The 18,664-nt window shown below is 37.0% G+C and overlaps 1 protein-coding gene and 1 pseudogene across 1 annotated transcript in view; one reads left to right on the top strand and one right to left on the bottom strand.

The window, feature by feature from the left end:
* Positions 1 to 18,664, top strand: part of dok7b (docking protein 7b) — a 131,194-nt gene that overhangs the window by 76,954 nt on the left and 35,576 nt on the right. The gene's annotated exons all lie outside the window — the stretch shown is intronic.
* Positions 4,303 to 6,885, bottom strand: LOC114470916 (peptidyl-prolyl cis-trans isomerase FKBP8 pseudogene; annotated as a pseudogene).

The following is an 18,664-nucleotide window of genomic DNA, read 5'->3' as shown; positions in this document are numbered from 1 at the left end:
TTGTTGGTTCTCTGATTTACATCACAGAGTATCTGCAGATATCTCCTTTTGCAGGTGGCACAGAATTTCTTTAGATCACACTTTGCAGATTGATGAGTTCCAGCACAGCGCCAACAACGTCTGTTTTCCTTTATCCAATTGATCTTCTGATCCTTAGTCAGAACAGTATACTCTGGACATCTACTGATGTGGTGTTCTGTTGAACGACAATATGAACAAGTTGCTGTAGACTTCTGAAGGAGCTCTGAAGATTGTCTGGTCTCATTGGGTTTGTTTGTTCCATGTAGAATTGTTGTCATTGCTGATATTGATTTACATTGGTGTTTATGTTGATTGAGAGATGAGATGGCGTTTTCCTTTCTAGGTTGACGAGCTTCAGTTTGTAACCAAGATGAAAACATTTGTGAATCGTATGTTAGGACATCCTGATTGCGGCCTACATGGCGTTTAAATTGACTTTAATGTTCTGCTGGCAGTTTTTTAAGGAGCCGATCTACATGTGAACTGCAGAGAAGTTCAGCGTGTGATCACCACAAGTCGCACATGTACAGAACAACCGGAATTAACTTAAAGCGAATTTAAGTTTTGTTAACTGTTTACAAAAAAGAAGAATTATTTAATTCTGAATTAAAAACGGAATAAACCAGCCACCTAATTTGGAATTAAGTTAAATTTGGAATTAAATCACGCCAGTGTTTGTGTGATGTGTGTGCACCTGTGCGTGTGTGAGATAGTTTTTTTTTTATTTTAGTTTCATCAGCTTAAGCAGTGTTTAAATGTGCTTTATATATAGACTTAACTTGTACACAATGGTGGTAATAGTTTAAAGATAAAGTCTGGTCTGTAATGGAATGAGGCTGGATTAATTACATTTAGACTGGGGTTAAAGTAACTTATCACATCTACTTCAAGTTGTTTGATTTATTTTTAAGGTACTTGTACTTTTTGTGTTAGTGTATGTGTGGGTATTGCTCTTTGTCCGAGTAGCATCCCTTAACCTAATAATGCAAATAAAACAAGTTCATTTTTGAGTAGTTGTAAATTGTGCTATAATACATACTAATGCTATACTATCATTCTCATTTCATCAGAAAACATCAAACAATGACAGACTTCATGATGTCAAAGACATGAAGTAACCACAGAGAGAAGCTGTGATTCAGAACATCCTCTACATCAGAGGTCTCATTCTCGCGGCTCGCGGGACGACAATTTTTTGCCCACAGGACAATGTGAAAATGTAATTGTTAGTGAGGCCCGTGTGTTTTATACTGTATTGTAATGATGTGACTCGAGCCGTTATCAAAGATTTATCAGCTTTTAATGGAAGTCCTTAAAACATTATGTACCCCTCATTCTCCGCTAATGCCCGCCCTTCCCCAGCCTCCCAGCCAATCAACATGCAGAACTCATATAAACAAAGACGAACATTGGCAGAGAAAGCCGCACGTAACGATGCTTCAAATGGCATCGGAAACCACAACACCTGTTAAACATTGAATAAACTACACGTGGAACATAACTCAGGAACATAGGACCTAGTTTGTTACAATATGAATGGCACTTTACAGCATTGCGCGTTGACGATGTCACCAAGGGAAGCACACCTCCGATGGCGCCACCCACCCACCTACTCGCCTCGGTTTTCGTCAACAAAACTTCGGTGTTGGCTGGAACGTACAGCTGATTCCATGGGGTTATTATAGAAAATAAAAGCCAGTAAATGCGCCCCATGGTTTCTATCGGCTATAATCGGCTAATGTCTCACTGTCCCGACGGATAGTCAACGCCCCACTGGCGATTGCCTTTTTTCCGCTGTCTATCTCTGTACTTTCTACCATCTACAAATGTCATGATGTTCATGTCATCACGAAATACATGAACATTAAGCGCAAAAAGAAAAGCGATTTCTGCCGAGTGGTTCATTATCTGCCTTGTTGTCGCCGGAAGAAAAAGCGGAAATTAGGTTCTCCGTGCGTCTGGTTGGCTAAACACGCGACTTTAACTTTATTGCTAAAAAAAAAAAGAAAACTTTACTAGGAGAGCAACAGCAACTAGCTGACATCATGTCATGTTGGATTTTCTCAAGATACACTTTTTAAGTTTTTGTTTGAAATGTCATGACAGAAATTAAGATCTTATGTGCTCTGGAAAAGGAACAAAGAAAATCCATCAACTGTAGCAGCTGTAAATCTGTAATGACATCAACCAATGGAAAAAAACAAACAGTTTTTTTTAACCAATCACGTCTCCCTGTCTCCCTGCTTGTTCTCGACTACTTGCATGCACACTGAAAGTGCGTCACAGCTGACAGAGTTAAAACAGAGTTTTTGGTTTAACATATATAATGGTAAAGTTTAGTGTTTTCTTACTGCTGAATGAAACAACAAAATTATTACACAATATAAGCGATGAGCTGAGCTCCTCTTCTGCAGCAGCTGTGCACATGCATGTGAGTGAGACAGAGCAAAGAGGGGAGGGGGATAAAGGCAGAGCAGTCGGGGAGGCTACATTCAAAATCATGCTTGCTTTCGAAAATTGCCTACCCTACTTTTAAAGATCTGTTAGTAATGACGTTTATGAAGATTTTTTTTTTTTTACCAAAGTTTTTTTGTGGAATACCTGATGCGGCCCAGCCTCACCCAGACTCTGCCTACTGTGGTCCCCAGGTACTTTGAGTTTGAGACCCCTGCTCTACATGATTGTCACTGACATGAGGCATGTGTCCATGGATGAATAATAATAATAATAATGGCTTGGATTTATATTGCGCTTTCTTCGAGGCTTCATCTCCACTTGGGGCGACCACTGAGCCATGGTCGCCCCAAGTGGAGATGAAGTTTCACTACAATCATCCTCACTTTTAATCCAGGTCACATTTTGCCGTCAACGACACATTTTATATTTGACATTTAACAAAGCACATGGAGATAAAAATGAAGACTTTAAAGAATGTGAAGATTGCATTTAACACAAACAGCAAACTGTCTCTCACTGCTGATATATGGACACGTGTAGCTAATGAAGTCCACCTTAGGGTGACCTCTCACTACATTCACAATGGGAGGCTGAAAATATGTGTTTTTTAATCCGATTAATCAATGAATTTATTGACCAATTAATCGATTATGAAAATAATAATTTGTTGCAGCTCTAGTTGAGAGGGAGCTGGAAGACAAATCAACTGAACTCAGGCACATGCCTTGATGTCCAGTCAGACATTTTCTTTTTCCCTTACATTCTCACCTACCTCTTTTACCTCACCCCAGAATTTCTGTTTTCACAACATTTCATATGAAAATGATGTGTTCATATTGTTATGTTTCAGATAATAGAAATATAAGGTTTCATTAGCCAGGACAGAAACTAAGCTGCTAATGTGGGATGGTCAGTGACAATTCATATAAGCAAATGGTATGGTTTAGTGGCTTCTTTGCTGGAATTATTTGTATTGATTGATAATTAATTTTTTTCCTTCAAAAGTCAGTTTTAGTCAAATTATTTACATTTTCTTAGAAGTCCTAATTTTAGATCAAAGCTCCACATAAGGCATTACACAGTGAAGGATCTGATAAAAACACTTTGGCGTTTGGTTTGCTCACAGGTTCCAGTCAATTTTGATCACTGGGTTATTGTTCGCTAATATTAAATGTTGTAAGAATTGTGTTACAATAAATATAATTTTGGACAGTGTTGATATTTTTCTTTTCTTTCCACATTAATAAAAACATTTGGAGAATGTTCTTAAACAACTGAATTTTTCCATTTTTCCTTATTGTACATTATATTAACTGACATCAATGCCTTTAATTGTAAAACAATATATTTTCCCTTTGGTCTGTATTTCCATCATAAGTTTGGTCTTAAATTTTAAGGTAGTATTAAAAAGTCTTAAATATACTGTATATTCTTATATTCTTCCAACCCGTAGTCACCCTGTATTTATCATTATGCTTGTAACCTATTTGAATAGATGCTTGTAAAATAAAAACGTACACATTGTAAACATAATTTTTTTTTTACATTTAAACTTTTATTAAACCTCGATTTCAGATGGCACTCCTGGCAAACAAAAGTATTCAAATTAATAATTTATACTTTTGAATAATAATTACCTTTTGTTCCCCTACAAAATGCATCTTGTAACTGTAGAGGATGATGACATCATTTGTCACAGAGAACAGAGTGACAGTGAGGAGGTCATAAACTGATAAATATTTTCACCCTCATGGACCACATGGTCAGAATGCACTGCCAGATGTGCTCCAGTGTTTAAGTCATGTCGTTACTACAGTTCTTGAATCATTTTCTAGCATAGATGGCCACAGACAGAGCGATGCCGCCAATGGCTACTACAGTGGCACCAAGCAGCCACTTCCAGCTCAAACCCCATGCTGACTTGGCCTGATGTTTGTGGGTGCTGGACGGGTTCTCCAACATCTTCTCATCCATGGCTTGCTGTGCTGCTTCATGCTCACGGTGCTTTTTCATCATCGTGGAGAGCTCATCTTGAACTGTTTTGTTGTGTGGCTCCAGCTCCAGGGCCTTCCGTAGTGTTTGAATGGCTTCTGAGTATTTATCATGCAAGGCCAGGACCTTGCCCGTGTGGAGAAGCGCTTTCACATTTTCAGGCTGATATATCAGCACTGCGCTGTAGCACGTTAGCGCTGCATCATATTGTTCTAGTTTCATCATAGAAGCAGCCATGTTGTTCAAACATTTCACTTTCAGTTCCATCAGCTTGTTCTCCTCTTCAGAACTAATATCATCTTCAGAAATGGACTGTGTTATTTCCATGGCAGCATCATACTTTTGGATGGCGTAGTCGTAGGCTCCGCGCCGATACTGGACATTGCCTTGCTCCTTCTTGCAGGTGGCCAGAGCAATCTTCTCAGTGGGGGACAGCAGCTTCAGGTCTGGAGCATCAATAGCTTTTAGCAGCTTCACTTCAAGTGACAGATTAGCCATTGACGGAATCTCAGGGTAAAGATTTCCACTGAGTCCATATGCATATCTTCCATCTGTCTGGATGAGCGCCTTCTCTCCCATTCCCATGAGTCGCACCGCCACATCCAGTGCCAGGATCACTTCTTTGTTTCCCAGAGTGAACCAGAACTCCGGCAGCTCCTCGACCAGCGTCCCATTCAACAGACGTGTTATTAGACTGATCTTCACAATCTGTCCAACTTGTGGCCAACTGTCTGTTCCTCCTCCAGGCTGTAGCACCTTTTTCTTTAGCAGACCATTACTGAAGATATCAAACCACTCATCAGCAGGCGGTTGGGGGTCAGTTTCTCTCCTCATGGACTGATCCATGACAATCTCATTCCCACTCTTCATGACTGGTACACCGTCACTGCTTTGGTAAACAACCTGAAACACAAGGAAACGTATTGTAAGTACTACTAAAACAAACTAGATTACCATTATTAGCTGGCAGCTTCTGAGCAGGGTTGGGGTCAGTTATAATTGTAATCATACAATTGATAATTAATTACAAAGATGGTGTAGTTATAATTGTAATTTTAATTTTAAAAATTTGTTGCTGTTGTAATCTCATTAAATTCTAGTTGAGGTTAGATAATTTACTTGGTAATTGCAATTGCCTTTAAAATTCTAAATAAAATATATCAATTATAATTTAACAATAAACTGGTGAACCATGTTCTACACATATGTAGTTAACAATTATTAAAATGTTTATATGAAGCTTTCCCACATTTTACCATTTTAAAAGTGTATTTTACAGCTGACTCAAGACCCGTCATCATATGAGATGCTAACAGAAAGCTAACACAAGAGAAAGGTTAACTTTTATTTATTTTTTTTATTTCTCATGATAACGGGTCCTAAATTAGCCTTAAAATACACTAAAAACAAATATATATCATCTAATTACTTTCCTATCTCTTGGTTATCTTAAGACTTCCTAATCAATGAAAATATAGATTTTAATATTTTTGTTGTGGGTGTCTGAGCCATTTTTATTAAATGGTAAAATGTGAGAAAGCTTGATATGGAACATATTTTAATTGTTAACTACATACTCTATGTGTAGAACTGTAACATGGCAATTACATTATAATTACATTTTAATTACAATTATGACAGCAACATATTTCTAAAATTACATTTATGATTAGGCCATAATTGTAATTATCAATTGCGTGATTGCAATTATGATTGACTCCAACCTTGCTTCTGAGTCACTATTGAAGTGTCACACGTGTCCAGACATGGGACACTGGTGGCACAGGAGCCACAAGCAGCCTTTGGTCTAATTTTGTGCTGCCGTTAGCATAAACATACAAAATGACATAAATACACAAAACAATAGCAAAACAATGCACAGAATTACTCTTAAAACACACAAAAAGATTATTAAAATACACACACAAAAATGACAACAAAATGATAACCAAACCACTGAAAAATATACAGGATTACATAAAACAAATAAAAACAAACAAAAATAAATAACAACGTACACAAAAGACAACAATAAAGTAAACTGGGAGAAAAATTATACAATATTACAGAAAAAAATATGCTAAATTACAAAAAGATACACAGAATAATATAAAAACAACAGATTCATATATTAAAACACAACAAAGACATATTAAAGGAGAGAAGAATCAGAATCATTAAGCAAAACACTTGTTGTTAGATTGTCCTTTGTGCCAAAAGATGGTTGTAACATGAGATTTACCGTTTAAGAGTAGCTCAGGGGCTGTGTCTTATTTGTGGGAAGGATGTTAATTCCGGGACGTATTAGTGTTTCTTTGAATCAGGGGTTGTTCCAGCTGTTTCCTATTCTCTCCTATCTGCAGCTTTGAGCTTTCACTCTGTTTTTTCTCTCCTGAGGAAGTGACTGCTCTATGAGCTCTGGGTTTTTAGTTCTGCCTTTTGTTCTATTTTTTAGAGTTCTACTTCTTGCTCTTCCTTTGATGTTCTGTGATGTGGGGTTCTTCCCCGGCATAGCAACGGCTGTTCTAAACTCCTCAGTTGCCACGGTTACATGATGTTTTTTTAATTTGGAATGAGTTTTTCTGCATTAAATAATTCGGAATGAATGTCTTGCGCTTCATGTTTACATGGTAATAGTAATTCCCAAACTGAGGTTTACATGAAAAACCGGTTTATTTGGCTTTAGTTAATTCCACTTTAGGTTTGGGAGTTGGGAAGGCTCTGATTGGACAGGGGGCGAAAATGACGTATCACGTCGATAACGTCTATCGGGAGAAACACACAACCAACATTTTATTGTCGGTTGTAACACAGAAAACCACACATGAGAACTGTTTTCACCTTTACTTTGATTGTTGTTTTAATGCAACAACTCAACAGTAACACACTTTGGTCCACGGAGCGGAGGAGATAGGAACTAATCACCAGTAAATAAAGTCTAGTAAAACTCCGTCAAACAATAACCAGGAATAAATAGTTGCTTCCTGGTAAAGATAATAGCTCTAACAACCGTTACAATGATAAACTTGGTGATATTACAGCTTGTGCAGCAGTATGGGGACGCATTTACTCCGTGTCCGGGTCTTAGTATCAACCGTCCGATGAAGCCTGTTCCGTTTGCTGATCTCCATGTGTGTGATAAGTTCATGTGTTTTAATTATATTTATGTCTTTTAACGCTCTTATTAAATAGTGTCGGCTCTATTCCGGGCCGCCGTGTTGGATTATGTCATCATCCAGCGTGTCATCACCACAAGTCGCACATGTACAGAACAACTGAAATGAACTTAAAGCGGATATAAGTTTTAACTGTTTACAAGAATGAGGAATTATTTAATTCGGAATTTAAAACGGAATAAACCAGCCACTTGATTCAGAATTAAGTTAAATTTGGAATTAAATTATCATTGGGAATTAAGTGTTTACAAGGTCAGTTTAAAGAGGAATTAACTTTTATTCTGCTTTAAAGAGGAATTAAAGCTCCCATGTAAACATGGCCAGTGACATGGGTGCTGATGCACTGCACACTGTGATTTTGTACCTGTCGTTGGTTGCTTCGTAAGAAGTGCTAGTGAATGCAATTCCCTTGCCTCTGCTCTCTCAAACATTCTCTCTTTCCTTGGTGGATTCTCAGCTCCCTAAATGTTATTTTTCCTAGCCACAGGTGTACACCTGTCCCATGCCCAATCATGGGAAGCCTGCTGCAAGCCAGGAAAAATACTCCAAAAACACACAAAACAGCAGAAACACAGACTAAAGCTTTTGTTCTTTGCTGTATTATTGCTCAGATTGGTCATTATTCTAAATCAGGGTTCTTGCGGATCCCTAAAAAGTCTTAAAAGGCATTAAATTCATATATCTGAAATGAAGGCAAGGCAAGGCAAATTTATTTGTATAGCACATTTCATACACAAGGCAACTCAATGTGCTTTACATGGTAAAGCATTCAATTGTTTAAAATCAATAAGTACATTTAAAATCATCAGTAAAATCAATTCAAATCATCAACAAACACATTACATCAACAACATGACCAAAAATCTCTCTCTCAATCATATGCAGTAGAGAAAAAAAGTGCCTTTAACTTTGATTTAAAAATGTTCACATGTGATGCTGACTTCAGCTCTGCTGACAGTTTGTTCCACTTCTTTGCAGCATAACAACTAAACACAGCATCACCATGTTTACTGTGAGCTCTGGGCTCCACTATCTGACCTGTGTCCATAGATCTGAGAGACCTGCTGGGTTCATACCTGACTAACATGTCACTGATGTATTCTGGACCAAACCCATTCACACATTTATATACCAGCAGCAGAACTTTAAAGTCTATTCTGAGGCTGACTGGGAGCCAGTGTAAAGACTTTAAAACTGGAGTAATGTGTTCTGACCTCTTTGTTCTGGTTCAGACCCGAGCTGCAGCGGTCTGAACCAGCTGTAGATGTTTGATGCTCTTTTGGGGGATTCCTGTCAGAAGACCATTACATAAGGTCTTTTTACATGAATAAGGCCTTAATTGTCACCAAAATGTCTTAAAACAATGTTTCAAAATTCTTAAATTTTCACACATAATAAGTATGATTTTGTGATTGTGATTAGTCTCACATTTCAATCATGCGAAACCAACAAAAAACTGTGACGTAGATGCTTTCAACAACATGGGGAAATGGCCATGTTGTTGTTTTTCTTAATGGTTTTAATTTTTTGTATTTTGGTTATTTGTTTTATAGATTTCTGGCTATTTTTGTAATAATATGGTGTGGTTTTGATTAGTACGTCTGCAATTTCCCCTAACCCTATGTAATGGATGTGGCATTTATTTTTTCCCCCAATTGTGTTTACTGTGAAGATGGTCTTAAATTTAATTTCAAATGGCAATAAATAGTCCTAAAATGTCTTGAATTTTATTTGACTGAAGCTGTAAGGACCCTGTAAATGCTGACATGAATGTTGATAATGTTGCCCTGGGGTCAGACCATTACATTTTTGTGGCCTCCACTGTGATTAAAGTTACATCTTTGCACTAGTCTATCACCTCTAAATGGCTGGTTAAACATAGTAATGTCTACACATTAATAAAATACATTTTAGACATGACACAGCAGTTTTCATTCATTCTCTGTTCGATAGCGCAGATGAACACACACTTGTCAAAGTTTCCAGAAAGTATTTCATCAATTTCATGACAGTGTTATAGATTGTCTGGTGATACATACAACTCGTGACCGACTTCCGCCTGCATAGAAGGTTGTAGAGGGGTTTCTGATTATTGTAACCGAAGTGGATAGCAAAATTATAGCTTCACCACTAATGTAAGGCACTAAAACCTTAATGTTAGGGATGTAACAATTCACTCAACTCCCGATACGATTCCATTCACGATACTGGGTTCACGATACGATTCTCTCATGATTTATTTTACAAAATGGGACTGTAGACAAATTTTTTTTTTGGGAAAAAAACTAGAAAATACTGTACTATTTTCCTTTTATTTTTCATTGTCAAAAGAATTCCTTGATAAACAATTCAAAACAATGCAATTTAACTAAAAACCAATCTTGAATGAAATAAATAAAGGAATAATACAAATGAAAATGAAGCCTATTAATTTAAATTCTGGATCTATAATAAACAATGCAAAACTGCATAATAGTTCTTTTTCTTTTAAAAGTGCAACTGAAAGTGTATTTTGTGCCTTAACAATTGGACTTTAATAAAAAAAAAACCCGTCATTGCACTGATTTACGTCATGTTTGTTTGAACCAGCAGAGGGCGCTGGTAACACAGTGGTCGGTTGGCATGCAGATATATTGCAGTGAAGAAGAGAAGCTATGCTAGCAGACAGAGCTAATAGAAAAACGAGACTTTTACAGATATTCATGTAATATTACAGATATTCTTTCGGTGCTAAAGGGGTAAAGAATCATTTATTAACATATTTAAGAGTAGAAGGCGGCCAGAAAGAAAGTATTAGCAAACTCCGCCCGCCGCCTACACTTGTGGATAGCGTCCTCTGCTGGTTAAAAAAGTACTGCGATTCAATTTTCAGAAAATTGATATCAACCGTGATACCTATGAATCGATTTTTAACTGCCTTACGATTAATCGTTACATCCCTACTTAATGTGGATTTAGGACTGGGTGATATGAACCAATACTCATACCTCAATATCTTTTCTCAAAATGGTGATATACTGTATGGTGTTAATCTCGACATTTTTAACTCAATAAAGTCTGACCAGAAAGAAAATTCTGGGTTAAATTTGCTGGTGAAAAATGCCACACAGGCACATTTATTAACAAATAGCTGTACAATATGTGACACTTTTGGCTTTTTTACCTATAAGGGACAGCACGTGTGAGTAAGTTTTGTAGTGTGAACTGCTTTTCATGCTGTTCTGTCCTATTTTTGGTGCAGAAACAGTCACCGCAAACAGTTCCTGGCTTTTGTAGCCGATATTAACCAGCCCCGGCGCCAGTTCAGTACAGAAACCAAGGGGGGCGATGACTTGTATGCATGGTATGAGAAAACTTATGCAGCCCAACTGTTTTATATAAGCCACATAGAAACATGATAATAAGTTACAATAACACACTGCCACAAGTACCATGTATTCCTTTGCAACAAGTTGACTCAAAGTCACTTTCTCCTCGTCCTGGCCTGTGCACATGTTTTTCAGAAACTCCCGTGCAACTGTGAACTGTCCCTCAACTATTTCTGTGTTTGTTAAATCCAGTAGTGGGTTCACTTTGTTGGCCTCCAGCAAATTCTCACTGATGAGTTCCAAAGTGTTCAAGCTCTCATGTATTTCCCATTACGCTCGCTGAAACACTCAGCCATTTCACACAGAATAGACTCAAATATAGCTGCTGACTACAGGCTACTCCTTGTTGCGGGATGATGCACTGACGACATAACGTAAGCAAGTGCGTGATGGGTTCAAGGACCACTGGAAACTCTGAATTTCAATTTCCAAAACTGTTCATTAGAGTCAGTAGAGTTTCTTCCGAGTTTTGGGTTGTTTTGACACATCATAAACTGAAAACAATATATAAAAAAATTAAAACACTACATTTTGACTGATGGGGCGTTGCCCCCTCACGTCCCCTCTTGATGCCGGGACTGACATTAACGTGTGGAGTGACCTTTGTGCACGTTTTAATACCCCTAAAACTTTCATGACTCCGCCCCTTTGTGGTATGATGAGAGAACACATTTAATTTGACTTTTTCAGCAGCCCAGTTGCTTATAGGCCTGTACATTATTGTTTATGAGTTAAAGATTTTATTATTTTATGCTATATTGTGCGTTGTTGGAATGTCAGTGCTAAATAAATATTTTTATCTATTTTAAATTGATTTATTTTTTTAATCATTAATATTAACTATTACAGTGCCTGTCGAAAGTGTGTGTTCATATAGTGGGAACTTAAGTAGAGTTGTCAATTATGGCCAAATGAGTATGTGTTTGAAGGTTGGATGTACAAAGAGGTGTACATACTCTGTACTCTGTAGTGTTATAAACTGGGGTTAATTTGAGGGGGTGCAAGTAAAATAGTAAATTTGTATTTTTTTTCGTTTGGTGTATTTTTTTGTAATGTATGTTTTTTGGAACGATTCTGTGTGTTTTTGGATCTTTCTGTTGTGTTTTTGTGCATTTTTTGTATAAATATTTAGTTTTGTGTATTTTGAGTCATTTTTATATTTTTGTTGTTGTTTATGTATTTTTCTGTGTTATGTTGTTTGGAGCCATTTTGTGTGTTTTTGGAGCATCTTTGTATATTTTTGTGCATTTCTGTTGTCATTTTGTGTATTTTTTGTATAAATTTGTATAATTATTTTATTTTACTCAGTATATTTTTTATCATAAATACTGTGTGCGTGTGTGTGTGCTTTACAAGACCAAAGTCACAACTCTCTCTCTAAACAGCTCGGTGTGCGTTCAACAAATACATCCCAACACTCTCACACGCACTTGCATCAGCCTTGTGTGGGTGTGTTTCAGCACAGCCGCCTCCGGGGAGGCCGTGACCCGCGATTTAAAGGATGTCTGGGATCACGGGAATCATTTTAAATAACCATGACATATTAAGTAAAATAACTTTTAGCAGTACAAAAACTTGACCTTTTTTAAACAAACTGCAACACAGTGACGTCATGAACCCGGAACCGGAAGTAGCGCACTCAATACCGAAAAATGCCGTAATCTTATAATGAAGGTTTTAAATGTTTTGCAACAACAAATTACTCCAAAATAACGGATGCACACACTTGTGGTATTTGGAAGCCGTTGACAAAGTTTCAGATCGAACAGACACCGCATCAGGGAGAAATTCGCTCCACAAACACACTCACACACAAACACACACGCACGCAGACCTTTGCTGCTTTATAGCTAGATTTATACAATTACAGTGCTTTAATAGTGTGGTTACTATAGCCCTGAATTTGATTATACTAATAATTGGCCCAATAATTTGTTTTGGTGTTTCGGTTTTCGACCAAGAATTCTCATTTCGGTCCATCCCTGTTTTTTATTACCTGTTAGTTTTTCATTTACCTGATGAGATCCTTTTGGTCACTGATTGACGTCCCTCTAAAAAAATTCTATTCACACCTCGGTATTGATTTCATTTTCAGGCGGCGATTATCTGTGAAAAACGCTCCATGTGATCTCTTTGTGCTCTGTTATCATGTGCAAACATTGGTTAGAGCTTTCTTTAAGTTACCCTCGTCATTCCTTAGTAGTTAGCATTTTTGTGTTACCCATTGTCTTGAATAACCTCTTTTCGCCCCTCACTGCTGCCTAATTTCCCCTGTGGTCCTTGTGATGGGGCCTTTTCTTTCACCTCATGTTGCCCAGCTTTTCTGCTGCTGCTGCATTATAAAATTATTATAAAAGTCATCCGTGCCTCAGGCAGAACGTTTGGCTGCAGAGATGAAAACGAGATGCACGGTGGCAACGGGGTGAGCCTCTTTTTTTTTTTTTTCATTTACGACTCACAAATGCTACGTGACACCCGACCCGAAGGGGATTTGGGTGAAAGTGGAAAGACTGCAATGTCTCAGTTGGACGTGCGATCACATGTAGAGCCTGAGATAAAGCACCATGCTAGAGCTGCAGCTGCTAATAGATGTGATAATGAGGCCAGCGTATACCACGACGATCTGTGGCACAGAGCCGGATACTTTCTGTCTCATTGGGTTCACACGTGTTCCACACACACACACACACACACACACACACACACACACACACACACACGCAGAAGCGGTAATAAACAATCCCAGGCAGAGTTTGGACTGGCAAAAAAATAAAATAAAAAGCAATTGTGAGCTTGCTAACGTGCAGTGTCAGCGGTCTTTTGTCCCTCAGCAAACATAAACACACCTACTCTTGTAGTACTATACGATGCACATGTAAAGGTGCTTACCTGGCACAATGTGCTTTGTAAGTGTTTTCTGACCCTCCTTTGGGCTGGAGTAGTTCTCCTACTCTTTTATTTTGATATTAAGTGTGTGTTAACAATGGAACGTGAGGCTCCACTGTCATGCTAAGCTCAGGTTGGGGAGTTTCCTCTTTTAATTCTTACAGTCTCGGACGAAAGTAATGGTACCACCCAGTGTTGGGGTCAATTATAATTCTAATCACGTAATTGATAATTAATTACAATTATGGAATAATTATAAGTGTAATTGTAATTTAAAAGATTGGTTGCTGTCGTAATCTTATTTAAAATTCTAACTGAGTTTTGATAAATGACTTTGTAATGGAAATTCTATAAAAACTGTCAATTATAATTTAATGTTACAGTGCTATGTACAGTTCTACACATATGTAGTTAACAATTTTTAAAATATGTTTTATAGCGTCAAGCTTCTCCCACATTTTGCCATAAAAACAAAAAAAAACAAATCAAGGGGTATACTGACACAAAAAAGGCTCAGATACCCACACCTAAAAATATTAAAACCTTTTTTTTAATTGATTAAGAAGCGTAACAAGCAAATTAATAGATAGGAAAGAAATTAGATTTTTGATTTTAGTGTATTTTACAGATGAATTAGGACACGTTTTCATAAGAGACACTAACAGAAAGCTAACACAAGAGGAAGGTTACATTTTATTAGGTTATTTATTTCAGGCTCAATGATTGTGATTGATGGTAACTGAACTTTAGTAATTGAGGAAGTAATGGACTTTCTGAGGATGAAAAATATTTGTAATTGAATTGTAATTGGAGAAAATGCTGGTCACTGTAATCGTAATTGAATTGTAATTCAACATGGGTAATTTAAAACATAATTATAACTGAAGAAAGGAGTCAAAGCTTTTTCACACTAAAGTTGAACTTCCATGAAAAATCATTTGTCTGACATCTTATAGCAACAATGGCACCCGTGCAGAACCACATGTTGGTGGTAAAACAGTGATTAAAAGCATTTTAATGCCGATAGCTTTAGGAAATAAAACAATATTTACTATGTTTATGGTTACTTACCGCTGTTGTAGAACACTGTAATGCAGGCTTTAATTATGTTGCTGTTTTTCATGATTTTAAAATACATTTAATTTTTACTTTCTATTTAACATAAGGTTGCCTTGCTTTGTTGGGCCAATATACACATACTATTCAGAATAATCATAGCTTTAATTCCAAAGATGGGTTATTTTTGGCTTATTTTAACTTAACCATTCAGTTTTAGCACCGCTACTGATTGGTACGCCTGGAATTTTTCCAGAAAATGCACCATTTCTCCCAGAATTTTTTGCAATTACAAATGTTTTTGGTATGTTTATTTCCTTTATGTGCAATGAAAAAACATAAAAAAGCAGTAGAAAAAAGCCAAAATATACATAATTTTCCACACACCAAAAACCAAAAACCAAAAAAAAATGGACTGTAGATTTTTTATCCACCATTCTAACTCTTCCGTACCACAGTCCCATGGTTATAATAAACTTCTTGATCATATTGAAGATCTCTGGAGATGCTCTTGCAACCTTGAGATTGTTCATAGTTTTCCACAGTTTTGCTTCTTAAGTTCTCAGACAGTTCTCAGCCCTTATTTCTCGTCCTGTTACCTGCCACAGGTGACTTTAAACAAACATCACACACTTTAAATAAAATGATTCATTGACAGTTTGAAAAAGAGTGCCAACAATTTAGTGTTTCCTTAATTGCTGATCATGTCAGATGCCTCTCTCTGTGCCCCAACATGTATGAATGTATTGATCGCTAACACTGCAGTAATGAGCACAGTTAGACATCCTAACATCGACCATACTGAAATGTTCCACAGCTTTCTCAGCATGTTAATGAGAAACAGTCTGTAGGCCCTGAAGGCATGGCATTAAGAAAACAGCTGAACGCCTGGATTATTAAACCAACAGATTAGAAAGCTTTGATTTGGTGTGACAAAAGTACCTGAAAAATTCCCCCTCAGGCTGTGGAAGATGAGACTGTAGAAAGAAGAGAGAAATAAACCCTTTTCATGGATGCGTGAGGTCAGTCGAGGCTAATGCAACAGAAAAGAAAACAGTATCAGGCCTATTGTTATCCTATGTTATACATTATATTATTTATTCATTTTTAACACAGAATACAGTAAACAGAAAAGAAAAGAAGAATGACAGAAAAATGTGATCAGAAAGTGATCACATTTATACATTGAATTTCTCTATTTTTTAGAGGAGGAGAGAAGAACAAAACAAGAAAAGAGAGAGGTGTATTAGAGGTGCCGTTAGTAAAAGACTTACCTATTATTCTGCTGTGTTCACACAATAACATAATATAAGTTCAGATATATACTGTATAATAATAATAATAATAATAATAATAATACCCCATTTCCATAAAGCAGAGATGGGCAACTTTATGAGAGCAGGGGCCACATTATCAACCTTCCTGTTAGCATTTTAGAATAATCTGATAATAATCTGAGCATTAATAAAGGAAAGAACAAAGGGTTTTGTCTTTGTAGTAATTTTAAGGTTTTCTTGGTGTTTTTTAATTCATTTTGTCTATTTTCTTGTCAAGTATGGCAAATTACTGTTGCCTTTTTGTGTGTTTTTCAAGTCATTATGTGTGTTTTTGTTATATTTTTTAGGGATATCCCGGTACAACTTTTTAATTTCCGATATGATACCGATATTGCAGCCTTGTGTATCGGCCGATACCGATATTGATCCGATATCAGCATGAATCATACATACTTTTTTTTTTTTTACTCACTCTTTTCTTTAATAAAAAATAATAATTACTCATTTTGTAGTGTTGAATGTTAGAAAAAGCTTGATCAAGTAACTCAGGGAACAATAGTCAGCAACAGTAGGCATGAGAAAAACTGATCCATTTATTATTAACCAAAATCCGGAAATTTGAAACCGATATCCGATATTTGTTTTCAGGCTGATATCGGACCGATATCGATATCGGATCTGGACATCCCTAATATTTTGTATGTTATTGTCATTTGTGCAATTTAGTTGCCATTTTGTGTGTCTTTGAAGTCCTTTTGTGTTCAAGTGGTTGTTTAGTGTGTCTTTGTTTACACTTTGTCTATATTTGCTGTCATTTTCTGTATTTCTGGAGTTTTGTGTTATGTTGGGCGCTATTTAAGGGCCTATGTTACGAACCGAGATTACCTCTTATCTCGCTAACTTCCAGCATTTAATCAGTGTGTGCTGGACTGCGAAGTTCGCAGCTAAATCCCCATGGAAACTTATGCTGAACAACTGGCCTGGTCCTGACCAATCAGTTCCAAAAGTGAGCTGTTCAATAAAAGGTGATGAATGAACACGTCACTGTGTGGATCTGATGTGACAGCTGACAGGAGAGAGAATTTTTAGACTTTGATGCGATCATTTCATTTACTGATGACATAATTTAGGAAAGATATAGATTTATATATGATGGACTGATCTATAGTCAGCTGATCGTTAGCGCGGACAGGTGAAATCATTAATTAATTAATATATGACTTCACTCGTCCGCGCATACGGATCGAGACGCAGGCTTCATCGGCTGATTCTGTGAATGTGAATCGCCGACTCTGTGAATGCATAAAAGCGTGAGATGGGATATCCCATCCAATGGATTAATATGATGAATAATATCGCACTTTTACGCATTCATGTGTCAGCAGCGTCCTGCGTGGGTTTTTTTCATTTTTGCCTTTTCTGTAACAACAGTGTTGTTTTTGGTTTGAATTATGGATTTTAGTTATTCATAATTATAAGCTTAAGCATCACCTAGCCTGGTCAGGACCAGGTTATGAAGTGGATCAGATCTGAGGAAGTTTAAAAGCTCCGCCTCCTGCTGCACAGCACTACTGTAGCTCTTGGCTGTCATCATGGATTAAATTCATGATATTTGTTTAAGATCATAACTTGTTCCTCCTTCATTGTAAAGACGCTCACTCTGCCAGGATTTACATTGTAGTGATTGGTCTGATGATGCAATCTCCATCCCTTTTATGTGAACGTGCACGTACCCAGGCTGAAAGCACTTGGCTTAAATTATCATGTTGTTATCGACTGTCGTAGGACAGCTCCTCTCTGACAGGGAATGTTTGGTTAGTTGAAGCCAGCTAACGGAGATACATCCAAGATATAATTATCTAGCATAGGACCTAAATGAGCCAACCACAAGTAGTCTTTTAGTTTGGTTCAGGAGTTGGATGTGTTGGTTAATAAATGTAAACAGAAGATAAAATAATAAATAAAATTGAAAAGGTCTGTATTTTTAATGTTGTTGTTTTTTTTTGTTTTTTTTTTTTTAGCGCTATGTGGTCCTTTTTTTGTTATTTAAATTCAGTTCTAGCTTATTTACTTGTGTGTAGCTTTGGTTTCTAATTCTAGCGTTAACTTGGCTTCCTGCTCGTGTCTTCATGTGATGTAGTAGTAGCTCTGTTTGTTTTCTATGAAGCTTCCCTCACTATTTACGCTCAATGTCAGTGGTTGTTGCTTGGTCATGTTGTGTCCTTGTTTTTTTCTCAGCTCCTGCTCCCACCCGGTGGTGTTTTCCCTGTGCCTGCTTTGTTTTGTTACTTTTGAGTTTTCTGGTGGATAAAAATAAAAATAAGTCATGGGCCGTGTTCGAAATGTCATACTAACGTGCTACACATACTAAGTCTGAAAATGAGTATGTACTACTTTCACATTAGATAGTATGAAAAGATGAGTACGCGAG

Source organism: Gouania willdenowi, chromosome 1, assembly GCF_900634775.1.
Source record: "Gouania willdenowi chromosome 1, fGouWil2.1, whole genome shotgun sequence".
In the NCBI taxonomy this organism is placed as follows: Eukaryota; Metazoa; Chordata; class Actinopteri; order Blenniiformes; family Gobiesocidae; genus Gouania; species Gouania willdenowi.
Note: the sequence above shows the minus strand (reverse complement) of the source record. Positions and strands in the feature narration are given on the sequence as shown.